This window comes from Pungitius pungitius, unplaced genomic scaffold (genome assembly GCF_949316345.1).
Source record: "Pungitius pungitius unplaced genomic scaffold, fPunPun2.1 scaffold_36, whole genome shotgun sequence".
Taxonomy (NCBI): Eukaryota; Metazoa; Chordata; class Actinopteri; order Perciformes; family Gasterosteidae; genus Pungitius; species Pungitius pungitius.
The window spans coordinates 72,303-90,146 of NW_026909856.1; the positions used below are offsets into that span (position 1 = coordinate 72,303).

The following is a 17,844-nucleotide window of genomic DNA, read 5'->3' on the forward strand; positions in this document are numbered from 1 at the left end:
TGGCTGGGACTCCTGGGCGGGTCTTCTCTAGTCCATCCAATTTTCGGCATGGGATGTCACAGCCTTCTTTGCATACCCTTATTTAACCCACACAAAGATGCCAACGGCTGGCGTGTCATAATTCATTGACGCATTATAAAGGATTAGGAAAAAGATAAAAAGCAGCTTACGGCCATACCTCTCTGGTTCCGCCCGATCTCGTCTGATCTCGGAAGCTAAGCAGAGCAGGGCCTGGTTAGTACCTGGATGGAAGACCGCCTGGGAATCCCAGGTGCCGTAAGCTTTTTCACTTCTCTCTCCGAAAGCCGCCGAGCGCCGCAGATTGTACACCTGTTTTAACGTTGGATATGAAAGGAAATTAGACAATATTATCCAAAATGATTCCGTTTCATGATTGCTAAATTAGTGTTGGTCAACATTTACGATTGGCATACTGTTGTTTGTAATTTAGCCGTTGAAATACAGGTGCTAACCCAACATGTTAGAATTGCCAGTGAAGAAAAGTAAAGTTACCTTCAGGCTTTAGGAACCTCTCTTGCCAATGCTAAGAACTGCTTCAATTTTAGAAAAAGAAACTTCTGATTATCTTTGACACGTTTTAAAGGATTAGGAAAAAGATGAAAAGCAGCTTACGTCCATACCTCTCTGGTTCCGCCCGATCTCGTCTGTTCTCGGAAGCTAAGCAGAGCAGGGCCTGGTTAGTACCTGGATGGAAGACCGCCTGGGAATCCCAGGTGCCGTAAGCTTTTTCACTTCTCTCTCCGAAAGCCGCCCAGCGCCGTAAATTGTACACCTACACAATTGTAAAAAAAATTTCACATGGTAGAAGAGATGCAATAGGAAGAAGATGAAAGGTGGCTTACGTCCGTACCATCGTCAGGCCATTTGAGGTGGCGGGGACTGCAATGGCCATTCACCGATTGGCTGGGACCCCTGGGCGGGTCTTCTCTAGTCCATCCAATTTTCGGCATGGGATGTCACAGCCTTCTTTGCATACCCTTATTTAACCCACACAAAGATGCCAACGGCTGGCGTGTCATAATTCATTGACGCATTATAAAGGATTAGGAAAAAGATAAAAAGCAGCTTACGGCCATACCTCTCTGGTTCCGCCCGATCTCGTCTGATCTCGGAAGCTAAGCAGAGCAGGGCCTGGTTAGTACCTGGATGGAAGACCGCCTGGGAATCCCAGGTGGCGTAAGCTTTTTCACTTCTCTCTCCGAAAGCCGCCGAGCGCCGCAGATTGTACACCTGTTTTAACGTTGGATATGAAAGGAAATTAGACAATATTATCCAAAATGATTCCGTTTCATGATTGCTAAATTAGTGTTGGTCAACATTTACGATTGGCATACTGTTGTTTGTAATTTAGCCGTTGAAATACAGGTGCTAACCCAACATGTTAGAATTGCCAGTGAAGAAAAGTAAAGTTACCTTCAGGCTTTAGGAACCTCTCTTGCCAATGCTAAGAACTGCTTCAATTTTAGAAAAAGAAACTTCTGATTATCTTTGACACGTTTTAAAGGATTAGGAAAAAGATGAAAAGCAGCTTACGTCCATACCTCTCTGGTTCCGCCCGATCTCGTCTGATCTCGGAAGCTAAGCAGAGCAGGGCCTGGTTAGTACCTGGATGGAAGACCGCCTGGGAATCCCAGGTGCCGTAAGCTTTTTCACTTCTCTCTCTGAAAGCCGCCCAGCGCCGTAGATTGTACACCTACACAATTGTAAAAAAAAATTCACATTGTAGAAGAGATGCAATAGGAAGAAGATGAAAGGTGGCTTACGTCCATACCATCGTCAGGCCATTTGAGGTGGCGGGGACTGCAATGGCCATTCACCGATTGGCTGGGACTCCTGGGCGGGTCTTCTCTAGTCCATCCAATTTTCGGCATGGGATGTCACAGCCTTCTTTGCATACCCTTATTTAACCCACACAAAGATGCCAACGGCTGGCGTGTCATAATTCATTGACGCATTATAAAGGATTAGGAAAAAGATAAAAAGCAGCTTACGGCCATACCTCTCTGGTTCCGCCCGATCTCGTCTGATCTCGGAAGCTAAGCAGAGCAGGGCCTGGTTAGTACCTGGATGGAAGACCGCCTGGGAATCCCAGGTGCCGTAAGCTTTTTCACTTCTCTCTCCGAAAGCCGCCGAGCGCCGCAGATTGTACACCTGTTTTAACGTTGGATATGAAAGGAAATTAGACAATATTATCCAAAATGATTCCGTTTCATGATTGCTAAATTAGTGTTGGTCAACATTTACGATTGGCATACTGTTGTTTGTAATTTAGCCGTTGAAATACAGGTGCTAACCCAACATGTTAGAATTGCCAGTGAAGAAAAGTAAAGTTACCTTCAGGCTTTAGGAACCTCTCTTGCCAATGCTAACAACTGCTTCAATTTTAGAAAAAGAAACTTCTGATTATCTTTGACACGTTTTAAAGGATTAGGAAAAAGATGAAAAGCAGCTTACGTCCATACCTCTCTGGTTCCGCCCGATCTCGTCTGATCTCGGAAGCTAAGCAGAGCAGGGCCTGGTTAGTACCTGGATGGAAGACCGCCTGGGAATCCCAGGTGCCGTAAGCTTTTTCACTTCTCTCTCTGAAAGCCGCCCAGCGCCGTAGATTGTACACCTACACAATTGTAAAAAAAAATTCACATTGTAGAAGAGATGCAATAGGAAGAAGATGAAAGGTGGCTTACGTCCATACCATCGTCAGGCCATTTGAGGTGGCGGGGACTGCAATGGCCATTCACCGATTGGCTGGGACTCCTGGGCGGGTCTTCTCTAGTCCATCCAATTTTCGGCATGGGATGTCACAGCCTTCTTTGCATACCCTTATTTAACCCACACAAAGATGCCAACGGCTGGCGTGTCATAATTCATTGACGCATTATAAAGGATTAGGAAAAAGATAAAAAGCAGCTTACGGCCATACCTCTCTGGTTCCGCCCGATCTCGTCTGATCTCGGAAGCTAAGCAGAGCAGGGCCTGGTTAGTACCTGGATGGAAGACCGCCTGGGAATCCCAGGTGCCGTAAGCTTTTTCACTTCTCTCTCCGAAAGCCGCCGAGCGCCGCAGATTGTACACCTGTTTTAACGTTGGATATGAAAGGAAATTAGACAATATTATCCAAAATGATTCCGTTTCATGATTGCTAAATTAGTGTTGGTCAACATTTACGATTGGCATACTGTTGTTTGTAATTTAGCCGTTGAAATACAGGTGCTAACCCAACATGTTAGAATTGCCAGTGAAGAAAAGTAAAGTTACCTTCAGGCTTTAGGAACCTCTCTTGCCAATGCTAAGAACTGCTTCAATTTTAGAAAAAGAAACTTCTGATTATCTTTGACACGTTTTAAAGGATTAGGAAAAAGATGAAAAGCAGCTTACGTCCATACCTCTCTGGTTCCGCCCGATCTCGTCTGATCTCGGAAGCTAAGCAGAGCAGGTCCTGGTTAGTACCTGGATGGAAGACCGCCTGGGAATCCCAGGTGCCGTAAGCTTTTTCACTTCTCTCTCCGAAAGCCGCCCAGCGCCGTAAATTGTACACCTACACAATTGTAAAAAAAATTTCACATGGTAGAAGAGATGCAATAGGAAGAAGATGAAAGGTGGCTTACGTCCGTACCATCGTCAGGCCATTTGAGGTGGCGGGGACTGCAATGGCCATTCACCGATTGGCTGGGACCCCTGGGCGGGTCTTCTCTAGTCCATCCAATTTTCGGCATGGGATGTCACAGCCTTCTTTGCATACCCTTATTTAACCCACACAAAGATGCCAACGGCTGGCGTGTCATAATTCATTGACGCATTATAAAGGATTAGGAAAAAGATAAAAAGCAGCTTACGGCCATACCTCTCTGGTTCCGCCCGATCTCGTCTGATCTCGGAAGCTAAGCAGAGCAGGGCCTGGTTAGTACCTGGATGGAAGACCGCCTGGGAATCCCAGGTGCCGTAAGCTTTTTCACTTCTCTCTCCGAAAGCCGCCGAGCGCCGCAGATTGTACACCTGTTTTAACGTTGGATATGAAAGGAAATTAGACAATATTATCCAAAATGATTCCGTTTCATGATTGCTAAATTAGTGTTGGTCAACATTTACGATTGGCATACTGTTGTTTGTAATTTAGCCGTTGAAATACAGGTGCTAACCCAACATGTTAGAATTGCCAGTGAAGAAAAGTAAAGTTACCTTCAGGCTTTAGGAACCTCTCTTGCCAATGCTAAGAACTGCTTCAATTTTAGAAAAAGAAACTTCTGATTATCTTTGACACGTTTTAAAGGATTAGGAAAAAGATGAAAAGCAGCTTACGTCCATACCTCTCTGGTTCCGCCCGATCTCGTCTGTTCTCGGAAGCTAAGCAGAGCAGGGCCTGGTTAGTACCTGGATGGAAGACCGCCTGGGAATCCCAGGTGACGTAAGCTTTTTCACTTCTCTCTCTGAAAGCCGCCCAGCGCCGTAGATTGTACACCTACACAATTGTAAAAAAAATTTCACATTGTAGAAGAGATGCAATAGGAAGAAGATGAAAGGTGGCTTACGTCCGTACCATCGTCAGGCCATTTGAGGTGGCGGGGACTGCAATGGCCATTCACCGATTGGCTGGGACTCCTGGGCGGGTCTTCTCTAGTCCATCCAATTTTCGGCATGGGATGTCACAGCCTTCTTTGCATACCCTTATTTAACCCACACAAAGATGCCAACGGCTGGCGTGTCATAATTCATTGACGCATTATAAAGGATTAGGAAAAAGATAAAAAGCAGCTTACGGCCATACCTCTCTGGTTCCGCCCGATCTCGTCTGATCTCGGAAGCTAAGCAGAGCAGGGCCTGGTTAGTACCTGGATGGAAGACCGCCTGGGAATCCCAGGTGCCGTAAGCTTTTTCACTTCTCTCTCTGAAAGCCGCCCAGCGCCGTAGATTGTACACCTACACAATTGTAAAAAAAATTTCACATTGTAGAAGAGATGCAATAGGAAGAAGATGAAAGGTGGCTTACGTCCGTACCATCGTCAGGCCATTTGAGGTGGCGGGGACTGCAATGGCCATTCACCGATTGGCTGGGACTCCTGGGCGGGTCTTCTCTAGTCCATCCAATTTTCGGCATGGGATGTCACAGCCTTCTTTGCATACCCTTATTTAACCCACACAAAGATGCCAACGGCTGGCGTGTCATAATTCATTGACGCATTATAAAGGATTAGGAAAAAGATAAAAAGCAGCTTACGGCCATACCTCTCTGGTTCCGCCCGATCTCGTCTGATCTCGGAAGCTAAGCAGAGCAGGGCCTGGTTAGTACCTGGATGGAAGACCGCCTGGGAATCCCAGGTGCCGTAAGCTTTTTCACTTCTCTCTCCGAAAGCCGCCGAGCGCCGCAGATTGTACACCTGTTTTAACGTTGGATATGAAAGGAAATTAGACAATATTATCCGAAATGATTCCGTTTCATGATTGCTAAATTAGTGTTGGTCAACATTTACGATTGGCATACTGTTGTTTGTAATTTAGCCGTTGAAATACAGGTGCTAACCCAACATGTTAGAATTGCCAGTGAAGAAAAGTAAAGTTACCTTCAGGCTTTAGGAACCTCTCTTGCCAATGCTAAGAACTGCTTCAATTTTAGAAAAAGAAACTTCTGATTATCTTTGACACGTTTTAAAGGATTAGGAAAAAGATGAAAAGCAGCTTACGTCCATACCTCTCTGGTTCCGCCCGATCTCGTCTGATCTCGGAAGCTAAGCAGAGCAGGGCCTGGTTAGTACCTGGATGGAAGACCGCCTGGGAATCCCAGGTGCCGTAAGCTTTTTCACTTCTCTCTCTGAAAGCCGCCCAGCGCCGTAGATTGTACACCTACACAATTGTAAAAAAAAATTCACATTGTAGAAGAGATGCAATAGGAAGAAGATGAAAGGTGGCTTACGTCCATACCATCGTCAGGCCATTTGAGGTGGCGGGGACTGCAATGGCCATTCACCGATTGGCTGGGACTCCTGGGCGGGTCTTCTCTAGTCCATCCAATTTTCGGCATGGGATGTCACAGCCTTCTTTGCATACCCTTATTTAACCCACACAAAGATGCCAACGGCTGGCGTGTCATAATTCATTGACGCATTATAAAGGATTAGGAAAAAGATAAAAAGCAGCTTACGGCCATACCTCTCTGGTTCCGCCCGATCTCGTCTGATCTCGGAAGCTAAGCAGAGCAGGGCCTGGTTAGTACCTGGATGGAAGACCGCCTGGGAATCCCAGGTGCCGTAAGCTTTTTCACTTCTCTCTCCGAAAGCCGCCGAGCGCCGCAGATTGTACACCTGTTTTAACGTTGGATATGAAAGGAAATTAGACAATATTATCCAAAATGATTCCGTTTCATGATTGCTAAATTAGTGTTGGTCAACATTTACGATTGGCATACTGTTGTTTGTAATTTAGCCGTTGAAATACAGGTGCTAACCCAACATGTTAGAATTGCCAGTGAAGAAAAGTAAAGTTACCTTCAGGCTTTAGGAACCTCTCTTGCCAATGCTAAGAACTGCTTCAATTTTAGAAAAAGAAACTTCTGATTATCTTTGACACGTTTTAAAGGATTAGGAAAAAGATGAAAAGCAGCTTACGTCCATACCTCTCTGGTTCCGCCCGATCTCGTCTGTTCTCGGAAGCTAAGCAGAGCAGGGCCTGGTTAGTACCTGGATGGAAGACCGCCTGGGAATCCCAGGTGCCGTAAGCTTTTTCACTTCTCTCTCCGAAAGCCGCCCAGCGCCGTAAATTGTACACCTACACAATTGTAAAAAAAATTTCACATGGTAGAAGAGATGCAATAGGAAGAAGATGAAAGGTGGCTTACGTCCGTACCATCGTCAGGCCATTTGAGGTGGCGGGGACTGCAATGGCCATTCACCGATTGGCTGGGACCCCTGGGCGGGTCTTCTCTAGTCCATCCAATTTTCGGCATGGGATGTCACAGCCTTCTTTGCATACCCTTATTTAACCCACACAAAGATGCCAACGGCTGGCGTGTCATAATTCATTGACGCATTATAAAGGATTAGGAAAAAGATAAAAAGCAGCTTACGGCCATACCTCTCTGGTTCCGCCCGATCTCGTCTGATCTCGGAAGCTAAGCAGAGCAGGGCCTGGTTAGTACCTGGATGGAAGACCGCCTGGGAATCCCAGGTGGCGTAAGCTTTTTCACTTCTCTCTCCGAAAGCCGCCGAGCGCCGCAGATTGTACACCTGTTTTAACGTTGGATATGAAAGGAAATTAGACAATATTATCCAAAATGATTCCGTTTCATGATTGCTAAATTAGTGTTGGTCAACATTTACGATTGGCATACTGTTGTTTGTAATTTAGCCGTTGAAATACAGGTGCTAACCCAACATGTTAGAATTGCCAGTGAAGAAAAGTAAAGTTACCTTCAGGCTTTAGGAACCTCTCTTGCCAATGCTAAGAACTGCTTCAATTTTAGAAAAAGAAACTTCTGATTATCTTTGACACGTTTTAAAGGATTAGGAAAAAGATGAAAAGCAGCTTACGTCCATACCTCTCTGGTTCCGCCCGATCTCGTCTGTTCTCGGAAGCTAAGCAGAGCAGGGCCTGGTTAGTACCTGGATGGAAGACCGCCTGGGAATCCCAGGTGCCGTAAGCTTTTTCACTTCTCTCTCTGAAAGCCGCCCAGCGCCGTAGATTGTACACCTACACAATTGTAAAAAAAATTTCACATTGTAGAAGAGATGCAATAGGAAGAAGATGAAAGGTGGCTTACGTCCGTACCATCGTCAGGCCATTTGAGGTGGCGGGGACTGCAATGGCCATTCACCGATTGGCTGGGACTCCTGGGCGGGTCTTCTCTAGTCCATCCAATTTTCGGCATGGGATGTCACAGCCTTCTTTGCATACCCTTATTTAACCCACACAAAGATGCCAACGGCTGGCGTGTCATAATTCATTGACGCATTATAAAGGATTAGGAAAAAGATAAAAAGCAGCTTACGGCCATACCTCTCTGGTTCCGCCCGATCTCGTCTGATCTCGGAAGCTAAGCAGAGCAGGGCCTGGTTAGTACCTGGATGGAAGACCGCCTGGGAATCCCAGGTGCCGTAAGCTTTTTCACTTCTCTCTCCGAAAGCCGCCGAGCGCCGCAGATTGTACACCTGTTTTAACGTTGGATATGAAAGGAAATTAGACAATATTATCCAAAATGATTCCGTTTCATGATTGCTAAATTAGTGTTGGTCAACATTTACGATTGGCATACTGTTGTTTGTAATTTAGCCGTTGAAATACAGGTGCTAACCCAACATGTTAGAATTGCCAGTGAAGAAAAGTAAAGTTACCTTCAGGCTTTAGGAACCTCTCTTGCCAATGCTAACAACTGCTTCAATTTTAGAAAAAGAAACTTCTGATTATCTTTGACACGTTTTAAAGGATTAGGAAAAAGATGAAAAGCAGCTTACGTCCATACCTCTCTGGTTCCGCCCGATCTCGTCTGATCTCGGAAGCTAAGCAGAGCAGGGCCTGGTTAGTACCTGGATGGAAGACCGCCTGGGAATCCCAGGTGCCGTAAGCTTTTTCACTTCTCTCTCTGAAAGCCGCCCAGCGCCGTAGATTGTACACCTACACAATTGTAAAAAAAAATTCACATTGTAGAAGAGATGCAATAGGAAGAAGATGAAAGGTGGCTTACGTCCATACCATCGTCAGGCCATTTGAGGTGGCGGGGACTGCAATGGCCATTCACCGATTGGCTGGGACTCCTGGGCGGGTCTTCTCTAGTCCATCCAATTTTCGGCATGGGATGTCACAGCCTTCTTTGCATACCCTTATTTAACCCACACAAAGATGCCAACGGCTGGCGTGTCATAATTCATTGACGCATTATAAAGGATTAGGAAAAAGATAAAAAGCAGCTTACGGCCATACCTCTCTGGTTCCGCCCGATCTCGTCTGATCTCGGAAGCTAAGCAGAGCAGGGCCTGGTTAGTACCTGGATGGAAGACCGCCTGGGAATCCCAGGTGCCGTAAGCTTTTTCACTTCTCTCTCCGAAAGCCGCCGAGCGCCGCAGATTGTACACCTGTTTTAACGTTGGATATGAAAGGAAATTAGACAATATTATCCAAAATGATTCCGTTTCATGATTGCTAAATTAGTGTTGGTCAACATTTACGATTGGCATACTGTTGTTTGTAATTTAGCCGTTGAAATACAGGTGCTAACCCAACATGTTAGAATTGCCAGTGAAGAAAAGTAAAGTTACCTTCAGGCTTTAGGAACCTCTCTTGCCAATGCTAAGAACTGCTTCAATTTTAGAAAAAGAAACTTCTGATTATCTTTGACACGTTTTAAAGGATTAGGAAAAAGATGAAAAGCAGCTTACGTCCATACCTCTCTGGTTCCGCCCGATCTCGTCTGATCTCGGAAGCTAAGCAGAGCAGGTCCTGGTTAGTACCTGGATGGAAGACCGCCTGGGAATCCCAGGTGCCGTAAGCTTTTTCACTTCTCTCTCCGAAAGCCGCCCAGCGCCGTAAATTGTACACCTACACAATTGTAAAAAAAATTTCACATGGTAGAAGAGATGCAATAGGAAGAAGATGAAAGGTGGCTTACGTCCGTACCATCGTCAGGCCATTTGAGGTGGCGGGGACTGCAATGGCCATTCACCGATTGGCTGGGACCCCTGGGCGGGTCTTCTCTAGTCCATCCAATTTTCGGCATGGGATGTCACAGCCTTCTTTGCATACCCTTATTTAACCCACACAAAGATGCCAACGGCAGGCGTGTCATAATTCATTGACGCATTATAAAGGATTAGGAAAAAGATAAAAAGCATCTTACGGCCATACCTCTCTGGTTCCGCCCGATCTCGTCTGATCTCGGAAGCTAAGCAGAGCAGGGCCTGGTTAGTACCTGGATGGAAGACCGCCTGGGAATCCCAGGTGCCGTAAGCTTTTTCACTTCTCTCTCCGAAAGCCGCCGAGCGCCGCAGATTGTACACCTGTTTTAACGTTGGATATGAAAGGAAATTAGACAATATTATCCGAAATGATTCCGTTTCATGATTGCTAAATTAGTGTTGGTCAACATTTACGATTGGCATACTGTTGTTTGTAATTTAGCCGTTGAAATACAGGTGCTAACCCAACATGTTAGAATTGCCAGTGAAGAAAAGTAAAGTTACCTTCAGGCTTTAGGAACCTCTCTTGCCAATGCTAAGAACTGCTTCAATTTTAGAAAAAGAAACTTCTGATTATCTTTGACACGTTTTAAAGGATTAGGAAAAAGATGAAAAGCAGCTTACGTCCATACCTCTCTGGTTCCGCCCGATCTCGTCTGATCTCGGAAGCTAAGCAGAGCAGGGCCTGGTTAGTACCTGGATGGAAGACCGCCTGGGAATCCCAGGTGCCGTAAGCTTTTTCACTTCTCTCTCCGAAAGCCGCCCAGCGCCGTAAATTGTACACCTACACAATTGTAAAAAAAATTTCACATGGTAGAAGAGATGCAATAGGAAGAAGATGAAAGGTGGCTTACGTCCGTACCATCGTCAGGCCATTTGAGGTGGCGGGGACTGCAATGGCCATTCACCGATTGGCTGGGACCCCTGGGCGGGTCTTCTCTAGTCCATCCAATTTTCGGCATGGGATGTCACAGCCTTCTTTGCATACCCTTATTTAACCCACACAAAGATGCCAACGGCTGGCGTGTCATAATTCATTGACGCATTATAAAGGATTAGGAAAAAGATAAAAAGCAGCTTACGGCCATACCTCTCTGGTTCCGCCCGATCTCGTCTGATCTCGGAAGCTAAGCAGAGCAGGGCCTGGTTAGTACCTGGATGGAAGACCGCCTGGGAATCCCAGGTGCCGTAAGCTTTTTCACTTCTCTCTCCGAAAGCCGCCGAGCGCCGCAGATTGTACACCTGTTTTAACGTTGGATATGAAAGGAAATTAGACAATATTATCCAAAATGATTCCGTTTCATGATTGCTAAATTAGTGTTGGTCAACATTTACGATTGGCATACTGTTGTTTGTAATTTAGCCGTTGAAATACAGGTGCTAACCCAACATGTTAGAATTGCCAGTGAAGAAAAGTAAAGTTACCTTCAGGCTTTAGGAACCTCTCTTGCCAATGCTAAGAACTGCTTCAATTTTAGAAAAAGAAACTTCTGATTATCTTTGACACGTTTTAAAGGATTAGGAAAAAGATGAAAAGCAGCTTACGTCCATACCTCTCTGGTTCCGCCCGATCTCGTCTGTTCTCGGAAGCTAAGCAGAGCAGGGCCTGGTTAGTACCTGGATGGAAGACCGCCTGGGAATCCCAGGTGACGTAAGCTTTTTCACTTCTCTCTCTGAAAGCCGCCCAGCGCCGTAGATTGTACACCTACACAATTGTAAAAAAAATTTCACATTGTAGAAGAGATGCAATAGGAAGAAGATGAAAGGTGGCTTACGTCCGTACCATCGTCAGGCCATTTGAGGTGGCGGGGACTGCAATGGCCATTCACCGATTGGCTGGGACTCCTGGGCGGGTCTTCTCTAGTCCATCCAATTTTCGGCATGGGATGTCACAGCCTTCTTTGCATACCCTTATTTAACCCACACAAAGATGCCAACGGCTGGCGTGTCATAATTCATTGACGCATTATAAAGGATTAGGAAAAAGATAAAAAGCAGCTTACGGCCATACCTCTCTGGTTCCGCCCGATCTCGTCTGATCTCGGAAGCTAAGCAGAGCAGGGCCTGGTTAGTACCTGGATGGAAGACCGCCTGGGAATCCCAGGTGCCGTAAGCTTTTTCACTTCTCTCTCTGAAAGCCGCCCAGCGCCGTAGATTGTACACCTACACAATTGTAAAAAAAATTTCACATTGTAGAAGAGATGCAATAGGAAGAAGATGAAAGGTGGCTTACGTCCGTACCATCGTCAGGCCATTTGAGGTGGCGGGGACTGCAATGGCCATTCACCGATTGGCTGGGACTCCTGGGCGGGTCTTCTCTAGTCCATCCAATTTTCGGCATGGGATGTCACAGCCTTCTTTGCATACCCTTATTTAACCCACACAAAGATGCCAACGGCTGGCGTGTCATAATTCATTGACGCATTATAAAGGATTAGGAAAAAGATAAAAAGCAGCTTACGGCCATACCTCTCTGGTTCCGCCCGATCTCGTCTGATCTCGGAAGCTAAGCAGAGCAGGGCCTGGTTAGTACCTGGATGGAAGACCGCCTGGGAATCCCAGGTGCCGTAAGCTTTTTCACTTCTCTCTCCGAAAGCCGCCGAGCGCCGCAGATTGTACACCTGTTTTAACGTTGGATATGAAAGGAAATTAGACAATATTATCCGAAATGATTCCGTTTCATGATTGCTAAATTAGTGTTGGTCAACATTTACGATTGGCATACTGTTGTTTGTAATTTAGCCGTTGAAATACAGGTGCTAACCCAACATGTTAGAATTGCCAGTGAAGAAAAGTAAAGTTACCTTCAGGCTTTAGGAACCTCTCTTGCCAATGCTAAGAACTGCTTCAATTTTAGAAAAAGAAACTTCTGATTATCTTTGACACGTTTTAAAGGATTAGGAAAAAGATGAAAAGCAGCTTACGTCCATACCTCTCTGGTTCCGCCCGATCTCGTCTGATCTCGGAAGCTAAGCAGAGCAGGGCCTGGTTAGTACCTGGATGGAAGACCGCCTGGGAATCCCAGGTGCCGTAAGCTTTTTCACTTCTCTCTCTGAAAGCCGCCCAGCGCCGTAGATTGTACACCTACACAATTGTAAAAAAAATTTCACATTGTAGAAGAGATGCAATAGGAAGAAGATGAAAGGTGGCTTACGTCCATACCATCGTCAGGCCATTTGAGGTGGCGGGGACTGCAATGGCCATTCACCGATTGGCTGGGACTCCTGGGCGGGTCTTCTCTAGTCCATCCAATTTTCGGCATGGGATGTCACAGCCTTCTTTGCATACCCTTATTTAACCCACACAAAGATGCCAACGGCTGGCGTGTCATAATTCATTGACGCATTATAAAGGATTAGGAAAAAGATAAAAAGCAGCTTACGGCCATACCTCTCTGGTTCCGCCCGATCTCGTCTGATCTCGGAAGCTAAGCAGAGCAGGGCCTGGTTAGTACCTGGATGGAAGACCGCCTGGGAATCCCAGGTGCCGTAAGCTTTTTCACTTCTCTCTCCGAAAGCCGCCGAGCGCCGCAGATTGTACACCTGTTTTAACGTTGGATATGAAAGGAAATTAGACAATATTATCCAAAATGATTCCGTTTCATGATTGCTAAATTAGTGTTGGTCAACATTTACGATTGGCATACTGTTGTTTGTAATTTAGCCGTTGAAATACAGGTGCTAACCCAACATGTTAGAATTGCCAGTGAAGAAAAGTAAAGTTACCTTCAGGCTTTAGGAACCTCTCTTGCCAATGCTAAGAACTGCTTCAATTTTAGAAAAAGAAACTTCTGATTATCTTTGACACGTTTTAAAGGATTAGGAAAAAGATGAAAAGCAGCTTACGTCCATACCTCTCTGGTTCCGCCCGATCTCGTCTGTTCTCGGAAGCTAAGCAGAGCAGGGCCTGGTTAGTACCTGGATGGAAGACCGCCTGGGAATCCCAGGTGCCGTAAGCTTTTTCACTTCTCTCTCCGAAAGCCGCCCAGCGCCGTAAATTGTACACCTACACAATTGTAAAAAAAATTTCACATGGTAGAAGAGATGCAATAGGAAGAAGATGAAAGGTGGCTTACGTCCGTACCATCGTCAGGCCATTTGAGGTGGCGGGGACTGCAATGGCCATTCACCGATTGGCTGGGACCCCTGGGCGGGTCTTCTCTAGTCCATCCAATTTTCGGCATGGGATGTCACAGCCTTCTTTGCATACCCTTATTTAACCCACACAAAGATGCCAACGGCTGGCGTGTCATAATTCATTGACGCATTATAAAGGATTAGGAAAAAGATAAAAAGCAGCTTACGGCCATACCTCTCTGGTTCCGCCCGATCTCGTCTGATCTCGGAAGCTAAGCAGAGCAGGGCCTGGTTAGTACCTGGATGGAAGACCGCCTGGGAATCCCAGGTGCCGTAAGCTTTTTCACTTCTCTCTCCGAAAGCCGCCGAGCGCCGCAGATTGTACACCTGTTTTAACGTTGGATATGAAAGGAAATTAGACAATATTATCCAAAATGATTCCGTTTCATGATTGCTAAATTAGTGTTGGTCAACATTTACGATTGGCATACTGTTGTTTGTAATTTAGCCGTTGAAATACAGGTGCTAACCCAACATGTTAGAATTGCCAGTGAAGAAAAGTAAAGTTACCTTCAGGCTTTAGGAACCTCTCTTGCCAATGCTAAGAACTGCTTCAATTTTAGAAAAAGAAACTTCTGATTATCTTTGACACGTTTTAAAGGATTAGGAAAAAGATGAAAAGCAGCTTACGTCCATACCTCTCTGGTTCCGCCCGATCTCGTCTGTTCTCGGAAGCTAAGCAGAGCAGGGCCTGGTTAGTACCTGGATGGAAGACCGCCTGGGAATCCCAGGTGCCGTAAGCTTTTTCACTTCTCTCTCTGAAAGCCGCCCAGCGCCGTAGATTGTACACCTACACAATTGTAAAAAAAATTTCACATTGTAGAAGAGATGCAATAGGAAGAAGATGAAAGGTGGCTTACGTCCGTACCATCGTCAGGCCATTTGAGGTGGCGGGGACTGCAATGGCCATTCACCGATTGGCTGGGACTCCTGGGCGGGTCTTCTCTAGTCCATCCAATTTTCGGCATGGGATGTCACAGCCTTCTTTGCATACCCTTATTTAACCCACACAAAGATGCCAACGGCTGGCGTGTCATAATTCATTGACGCATTATAAAGGATTAGGAAAAAGATAAAAAGCAGCTTACGGCCATACCTCTCTGGTTCCGCCCGATCTCGTCTGATCTCGGAAGCTAAGCAGAGCAGGGCCTGGTTAGTACCTGGATGGAAGACCGCCTGGGAATCCCAGGTGCCGTAAGCTTTTTCACTTCTCTCTCCGAAAGCCGCCGAGCGCCGCAGATTGTACACCTGTTTTAACGTTGGATATGAAAGGAAATTAGACAATATTATCCAAAATGATTCCGTTTCATGATTGCTAAATTAGTGTTGGTCAACATTTACGATTGGCATACTGTTGTTTGTAATTTAGCCGTTGAAATACAGGTGCTAACCCAACATGTTAGAATTGCCAGTGAAGAAAAGTAAAGTTACCTTCAGGCTTTAGGAACCTCTCTTGCCAATGCTAACAACTGCTTCAATTTTAGAAAAAGAAACTTCTGATTATCTTTGACACGTTTTAAAGGATTAGGAAAAAGATGAAAAGCAGCTTACGTCCATACCTCTCTGGTTCCGCCCGATCTCGTCTGATCTCGGAAGCTAAGCAGAGCAGGGCCTGGTTAGTACCTGGATGGAAGACCGCCTGGGAATCCCAGGTGCCGTAAGCTTTTTCACTTCTCTCTCTGAAAGCCGCCCAGCGCCGTAGATTGTACACCTACACAATTGTAAAAAAAAATTCACATTGTAGAAGAGATGCAATAGGAAGAAGATGAAAGGTGGCTTACGTCCATACCATCGTCAGGCCATTTGAGGTGGCGGGGACTGCAATGGCCATTCACCGATTGGCTGGGACTCCTGGGCGGGTCTTCTCTAGTCCATCCAATTTTCGGCATGGGATGTCACAGCCTTCTTTGCATACCCTTATTTAACCCACACAAAGATGCCAACGGCTGGCGTGTCATAATTCATTGACGCATTATAAAGGATTAGGAAAAAGATAAAAAGCAGCTTACGGCCATACCTCTCTGGTTCCGCCCGATCTCGTCTGATCTCGGAAGCTAAGCAGAGCAGGGCCTGGTTAGTACCTGGATGGAAGACCGCCTGGGAATCCCAGGTGCCGTAAGCTTTTTCACTTCTCTCTCCGAAAGCCGCCGAGCGCCGCAGATTGTACACCTGTTTTAACGTTGGATATGAAAGGAAATTAGACAATATTATCCAAAATGATTCCGTTTCATGATTGCTAAATTAGTGTTGGTCAACATTTACGATTGGCATACTGTTGTTTGTAATTTAGCCGTTGAAATACAGGTGCTAACCCAACATGTTAGAATTGCCAGTGAAGAAAAGTAAAGTTACCTTCAGGCTTTAGGAACCTCTCTTGCCAATGCTAAGAACTGCTTCAATTTTAGAAAAAGAAACTTCTGATTATCTTTGACACGTTTTAAAGGATTAGGAAAAAGATGAAAAGCAGCTTACGTCCATACCTCTCTGGTTCCGCCCGATCTCGTCTGATCTCGGAAGCTAAGCAGAGCAGGTCCTGGTTAGTACCTGGATGGAAGACCGCCTGGGAATCCCAGGTGCCGTAAGCTTTTTCACTTCTCTCTCCGAAAGCCGCCCAGCGCCGTAAATTGTACACCTACACAATTGTAAAAAAAATTTCACATGGTAGAAGAGATGCAATAGGAAGAAGATGAAAGGTGGCTTACGTCCGTACCATCGTCAGGCCATTTGAGGTGGCGGGGACTGCAATGGCCATTCACCGATTGGCTGGGACCCCTGGGCGGGTCTTCTCTAGTCCATCCAATTTTCGGCATGGGATGTCACAGCCTTCTTTGCATACCCTTATTTAACCCACACAAAGATGCCAACGGCAGGCGTGTCATAATTCATTGACGCATTATAAAGGATTAGGAAAAAGATAAAAAGCATCTTACGGCCATACCTCTCTGGTTCCGCCCGATCTCGTCTGATCTCGGAAGCTAAGCAGAGCAGGGCCTGGTTAGTACCTGGATGGAAGACCGCCTGGGAATCCCAGGTGCCGTAAGCTTTTTCACTTCTCTCTCCGAAAGCCGCCGAGCGCCGCAGATTGTACACCTGTTTTAACGTTGGATATGAAAGGAAATTAGACAATATTATCCGAAATGATTCCGTTTCATGATTGCTAAATTAGTGTTGGTCAACATTTACGATTGGCATACTGTTGTTTGTAATTTAGCCGTTGAAATACAGGTGCTAACCCAACATGTTAGAATTGCCAGTGAAGAAAAGTAAAGTTACCTTCAGGCTTTAGGAACCTCTCTTGCCAATGCTAAGAACTGCTTCAATTTTAGAAAAAGAAACTTCTGATTATCTTTGACACGTTTTAAAGGATTAGGAAAAAGATGAAAAGCAGCTTACGTCCATACCTCTCTGGTTCCGCCCGATCTCGTCTGATCTCGGAAGCTAAGCAGAGCAGGGCCTGGTTAGTACCTGGATGGAAGACCGCCTGGGAATCCCAGGTGCCGTAAGCTTTTTCACTTCTCTCTCCGAAAGCCGCCCAGCGCCGTAAATTGTACACCTACACAATTGTAAAAAAAATTTCACATGGTAGAAGAGATGCAATAGGAAGAAGATGAAAGGTGGCTTACGTCCGTACCATCGTCAGGCCATTTGAGGTGGCGGGGACTGCAATGGCCATTCACCGATTGGCTGGGACCCCTGGGCGGGTCTTCTCTAGTCCATCCAATTTTCGGCATGGGATGTCACAGCCTTCTTTGCATACCCTTATTTAACCCACACAAAGATGCCAACGGCTGGCGTGTCATAATTCATTGACGCATTATAAAGGATTAGGAAAAAGATAAAAAGCAGCTTACGGCCATACCTCTCTGGTTCCGCCCGATCTCGTCTGATCTCGGAAGCTAAGCAGAGCAGGGCCTGGTTAGTACCTGGATGGAAGACCGCCTGGGAATCCCAGGTGCCGTAAGCTTTTTCACTTCTCTCTCCGAAAGCCGCCGAGCGCCGCAGATTGTACACCTGTTTTAACGTTGGATATG

General features: G+C 45.9%; 39 non-coding genes across 39 annotated transcripts; all 39 read left to right on the plus strand.

Moving 5' to 3' along the window:
• Nucleotides 1-164: 164 nt before the first annotated feature.
• LOC134115275 (5S ribosomal RNA) lies at nucleotides 165-283 on the plus strand. The gene has a single exon (XR_009947637.1). It is a non-coding gene; the product is annotated as a 5S ribosomal RNA (ribosomal RNA).
• A 344-nt stretch (nucleotides 284-627) lies between these two features.
• LOC134115569 (5S ribosomal RNA) lies at nucleotides 628-746 on the plus strand. The gene has a single exon (XR_009947931.1). It is a non-coding gene; the product is annotated as a 5S ribosomal RNA (ribosomal RNA).
• A 339-nt stretch (nucleotides 747-1,085) lies between these two features.
• Nucleotides 1,086-1,204, plus strand: LOC134115526 (5S ribosomal RNA). The gene has a single exon (XR_009947889.1). It is a non-coding gene; the product is annotated as a 5S ribosomal RNA (ribosomal RNA).
• Nucleotides 1,205-1,548: 344 nt separating this feature from the next.
• Nucleotides 1,549-1,667, plus strand: LOC134115220 (5S ribosomal RNA). Its single transcript, XR_009947582.1, has one exon. It is a non-coding gene; the product is annotated as a 5S ribosomal RNA (ribosomal RNA).
• A 339-nt stretch (nucleotides 1,668-2,006) lies between these two features.
• Nucleotides 2,007-2,125, plus strand: LOC134115286 (5S ribosomal RNA). The gene has a single exon (XR_009947648.1). It is a non-coding gene; the product is annotated as a 5S ribosomal RNA (ribosomal RNA).
• A 344-nt stretch (nucleotides 2,126-2,469) lies between these two features.
• On the plus strand, nucleotides 2,470-2,588 carry LOC134115221 (5S ribosomal RNA). The gene has a single exon (XR_009947583.1). It is a non-coding gene; the product is annotated as a 5S ribosomal RNA (ribosomal RNA).
• Nucleotides 2,589-2,927: 339 nt separating this feature from the next.
• LOC134115297 (5S ribosomal RNA) lies at nucleotides 2,928-3,046 on the plus strand. The gene has a single exon (XR_009947659.1). It is a non-coding gene; the product is annotated as a 5S ribosomal RNA (ribosomal RNA).
• Nucleotides 3,047-3,390: 344 nt separating this feature from the next.
• On the plus strand, nucleotides 3,391-3,509 carry LOC134115714 (5S ribosomal RNA). Its single transcript, XR_009948077.1, has one exon. It is a non-coding gene; the product is annotated as a 5S ribosomal RNA (ribosomal RNA).
• Nucleotides 3,510-3,848: 339 nt separating this feature from the next.
• On the plus strand, nucleotides 3,849-3,967 carry LOC134115308 (5S ribosomal RNA). Its single transcript, XR_009947670.1, has one exon. It is a non-coding gene; the product is annotated as a 5S ribosomal RNA (ribosomal RNA).
• A 344-nt stretch (nucleotides 3,968-4,311) lies between these two features.
• Nucleotides 4,312-4,430, plus strand: LOC134115529 (5S ribosomal RNA). Its single transcript, XR_009947892.1, has one exon. It is a non-coding gene; the product is annotated as a 5S ribosomal RNA (ribosomal RNA).
• A 339-nt stretch (nucleotides 4,431-4,769) lies between these two features.
• LOC134115319 (5S ribosomal RNA) lies at nucleotides 4,770-4,888 on the plus strand. Its single transcript, XR_009947681.1, has one exon. It is a non-coding gene; the product is annotated as a 5S ribosomal RNA (ribosomal RNA).
• Nucleotides 4,889-5,227: 339 nt separating this feature from the next.
• Nucleotides 5,228-5,346, plus strand: LOC134115330 (5S ribosomal RNA). The gene has a single exon (XR_009947692.1). It is a non-coding gene; the product is annotated as a 5S ribosomal RNA (ribosomal RNA).
• A 344-nt stretch (nucleotides 5,347-5,690) lies between these two features.
• On the plus strand, nucleotides 5,691-5,809 carry LOC134115222 (5S ribosomal RNA). The gene has a single exon (XR_009947584.1). It is a non-coding gene; the product is annotated as a 5S ribosomal RNA (ribosomal RNA).
• A 339-nt stretch (nucleotides 5,810-6,148) lies between these two features.
• LOC134115341 (5S ribosomal RNA) lies at nucleotides 6,149-6,267 on the plus strand. The gene has a single exon (XR_009947703.1). It is a non-coding gene; the product is annotated as a 5S ribosomal RNA (ribosomal RNA).
• A 344-nt stretch (nucleotides 6,268-6,611) lies between these two features.
• Nucleotides 6,612-6,730, plus strand: LOC134115570 (5S ribosomal RNA). The gene has a single exon (XR_009947932.1). It is a non-coding gene; the product is annotated as a 5S ribosomal RNA (ribosomal RNA).
• A 339-nt stretch (nucleotides 6,731-7,069) lies between these two features.
• On the plus strand, nucleotides 7,070-7,188 carry LOC134115527 (5S ribosomal RNA). The gene has a single exon (XR_009947890.1). It is a non-coding gene; the product is annotated as a 5S ribosomal RNA (ribosomal RNA).
• Nucleotides 7,189-7,532: 344 nt separating this feature from the next.
• On the plus strand, nucleotides 7,533-7,651 carry LOC134115571 (5S ribosomal RNA). The gene has a single exon (XR_009947933.1). It is a non-coding gene; the product is annotated as a 5S ribosomal RNA (ribosomal RNA).
• Nucleotides 7,652-7,990: 339 nt separating this feature from the next.
• Nucleotides 7,991-8,109, plus strand: LOC134115352 (5S ribosomal RNA). Its single transcript, XR_009947714.1, has one exon. It is a non-coding gene; the product is annotated as a 5S ribosomal RNA (ribosomal RNA).
• Nucleotides 8,110-8,453: 344 nt separating this feature from the next.
• On the plus strand, nucleotides 8,454-8,572 carry LOC134115223 (5S ribosomal RNA). Its single transcript, XR_009947585.1, has one exon. It is a non-coding gene; the product is annotated as a 5S ribosomal RNA (ribosomal RNA).
• Nucleotides 8,573-8,911: 339 nt separating this feature from the next.
• Nucleotides 8,912-9,030, plus strand: LOC134115363 (5S ribosomal RNA). The gene has a single exon (XR_009947725.1). It is a non-coding gene; the product is annotated as a 5S ribosomal RNA (ribosomal RNA).
• A 344-nt stretch (nucleotides 9,031-9,374) lies between these two features.
• Nucleotides 9,375-9,493, plus strand: LOC134115715 (5S ribosomal RNA). The gene has a single exon (XR_009948078.1). It is a non-coding gene; the product is annotated as a 5S ribosomal RNA (ribosomal RNA).
• A 339-nt stretch (nucleotides 9,494-9,832) lies between these two features.
• LOC134116101 (5S ribosomal RNA) lies at nucleotides 9,833-9,951 on the plus strand. Its single transcript, XR_009948451.1, has one exon. It is a non-coding gene; the product is annotated as a 5S ribosomal RNA (ribosomal RNA).
• Nucleotides 9,952-10,295: 344 nt separating this feature from the next.
• On the plus strand, nucleotides 10,296-10,414 carry LOC134115224 (5S ribosomal RNA). The gene has a single exon (XR_009947586.1). It is a non-coding gene; the product is annotated as a 5S ribosomal RNA (ribosomal RNA).
• A 339-nt stretch (nucleotides 10,415-10,753) lies between these two features.
• On the plus strand, nucleotides 10,754-10,872 carry LOC134115375 (5S ribosomal RNA). The gene has a single exon (XR_009947737.1). It is a non-coding gene; the product is annotated as a 5S ribosomal RNA (ribosomal RNA).
• A 344-nt stretch (nucleotides 10,873-11,216) lies between these two features.
• LOC134115531 (5S ribosomal RNA) lies at nucleotides 11,217-11,335 on the plus strand. Its single transcript, XR_009947894.1, has one exon. It is a non-coding gene; the product is annotated as a 5S ribosomal RNA (ribosomal RNA).
• A 339-nt stretch (nucleotides 11,336-11,674) lies between these two features.
• Nucleotides 11,675-11,793, plus strand: LOC134115386 (5S ribosomal RNA). The gene has a single exon (XR_009947748.1). It is a non-coding gene; the product is annotated as a 5S ribosomal RNA (ribosomal RNA).
• A 339-nt stretch (nucleotides 11,794-12,132) lies between these two features.
• Nucleotides 12,133-12,251, plus strand: LOC134115397 (5S ribosomal RNA). The gene has a single exon (XR_009947759.1). It is a non-coding gene; the product is annotated as a 5S ribosomal RNA (ribosomal RNA).
• A 344-nt stretch (nucleotides 12,252-12,595) lies between these two features.
• On the plus strand, nucleotides 12,596-12,714 carry LOC134115225 (5S ribosomal RNA). The gene has a single exon (XR_009947587.1). It is a non-coding gene; the product is annotated as a 5S ribosomal RNA (ribosomal RNA).
• Nucleotides 12,715-13,053: 339 nt separating this feature from the next.
• On the plus strand, nucleotides 13,054-13,172 carry LOC134115408 (5S ribosomal RNA). The gene has a single exon (XR_009947770.1). It is a non-coding gene; the product is annotated as a 5S ribosomal RNA (ribosomal RNA).
• Nucleotides 13,173-13,516: 344 nt separating this feature from the next.
• On the plus strand, nucleotides 13,517-13,635 carry LOC134115572 (5S ribosomal RNA). The gene has a single exon (XR_009947934.1). It is a non-coding gene; the product is annotated as a 5S ribosomal RNA (ribosomal RNA).
• A 339-nt stretch (nucleotides 13,636-13,974) lies between these two features.
• LOC134115419 (5S ribosomal RNA) lies at nucleotides 13,975-14,093 on the plus strand. The gene has a single exon (XR_009947781.1). It is a non-coding gene; the product is annotated as a 5S ribosomal RNA (ribosomal RNA).
• Nucleotides 14,094-14,437: 344 nt separating this feature from the next.
• On the plus strand, nucleotides 14,438-14,556 carry LOC134115573 (5S ribosomal RNA). The gene has a single exon (XR_009947935.1). It is a non-coding gene; the product is annotated as a 5S ribosomal RNA (ribosomal RNA).
• A 339-nt stretch (nucleotides 14,557-14,895) lies between these two features.
• LOC134115430 (5S ribosomal RNA) lies at nucleotides 14,896-15,014 on the plus strand. Its single transcript, XR_009947792.1, has one exon. It is a non-coding gene; the product is annotated as a 5S ribosomal RNA (ribosomal RNA).
• Nucleotides 15,015-15,358: 344 nt separating this feature from the next.
• Nucleotides 15,359-15,477, plus strand: LOC134115226 (5S ribosomal RNA). The gene has a single exon (XR_009947588.1). It is a non-coding gene; the product is annotated as a 5S ribosomal RNA (ribosomal RNA).
• Nucleotides 15,478-15,816: 339 nt separating this feature from the next.
• On the plus strand, nucleotides 15,817-15,935 carry LOC134115441 (5S ribosomal RNA). Its single transcript, XR_009947803.1, has one exon. It is a non-coding gene; the product is annotated as a 5S ribosomal RNA (ribosomal RNA).
• Nucleotides 15,936-16,279: 344 nt separating this feature from the next.
• On the plus strand, nucleotides 16,280-16,398 carry LOC134115716 (5S ribosomal RNA). The gene has a single exon (XR_009948079.1). It is a non-coding gene; the product is annotated as a 5S ribosomal RNA (ribosomal RNA).
• Nucleotides 16,399-16,737: 339 nt separating this feature from the next.
• Nucleotides 16,738-16,856, plus strand: LOC134116102 (5S ribosomal RNA). Its single transcript, XR_009948452.1, has one exon. It is a non-coding gene; the product is annotated as a 5S ribosomal RNA (ribosomal RNA).
• A 344-nt stretch (nucleotides 16,857-17,200) lies between these two features.
• On the plus strand, nucleotides 17,201-17,319 carry LOC134115227 (5S ribosomal RNA). The gene has a single exon (XR_009947589.1). It is a non-coding gene; the product is annotated as a 5S ribosomal RNA (ribosomal RNA).
• A 339-nt stretch (nucleotides 17,320-17,658) lies between these two features.
• LOC134115452 (5S ribosomal RNA) lies at nucleotides 17,659-17,777 on the plus strand. Its single transcript, XR_009947814.1, has one exon. It is a non-coding gene; the product is annotated as a 5S ribosomal RNA (ribosomal RNA).
• The last annotated feature ends 67 nt before the right edge of the window (nucleotides 17,778-17,844 follow it).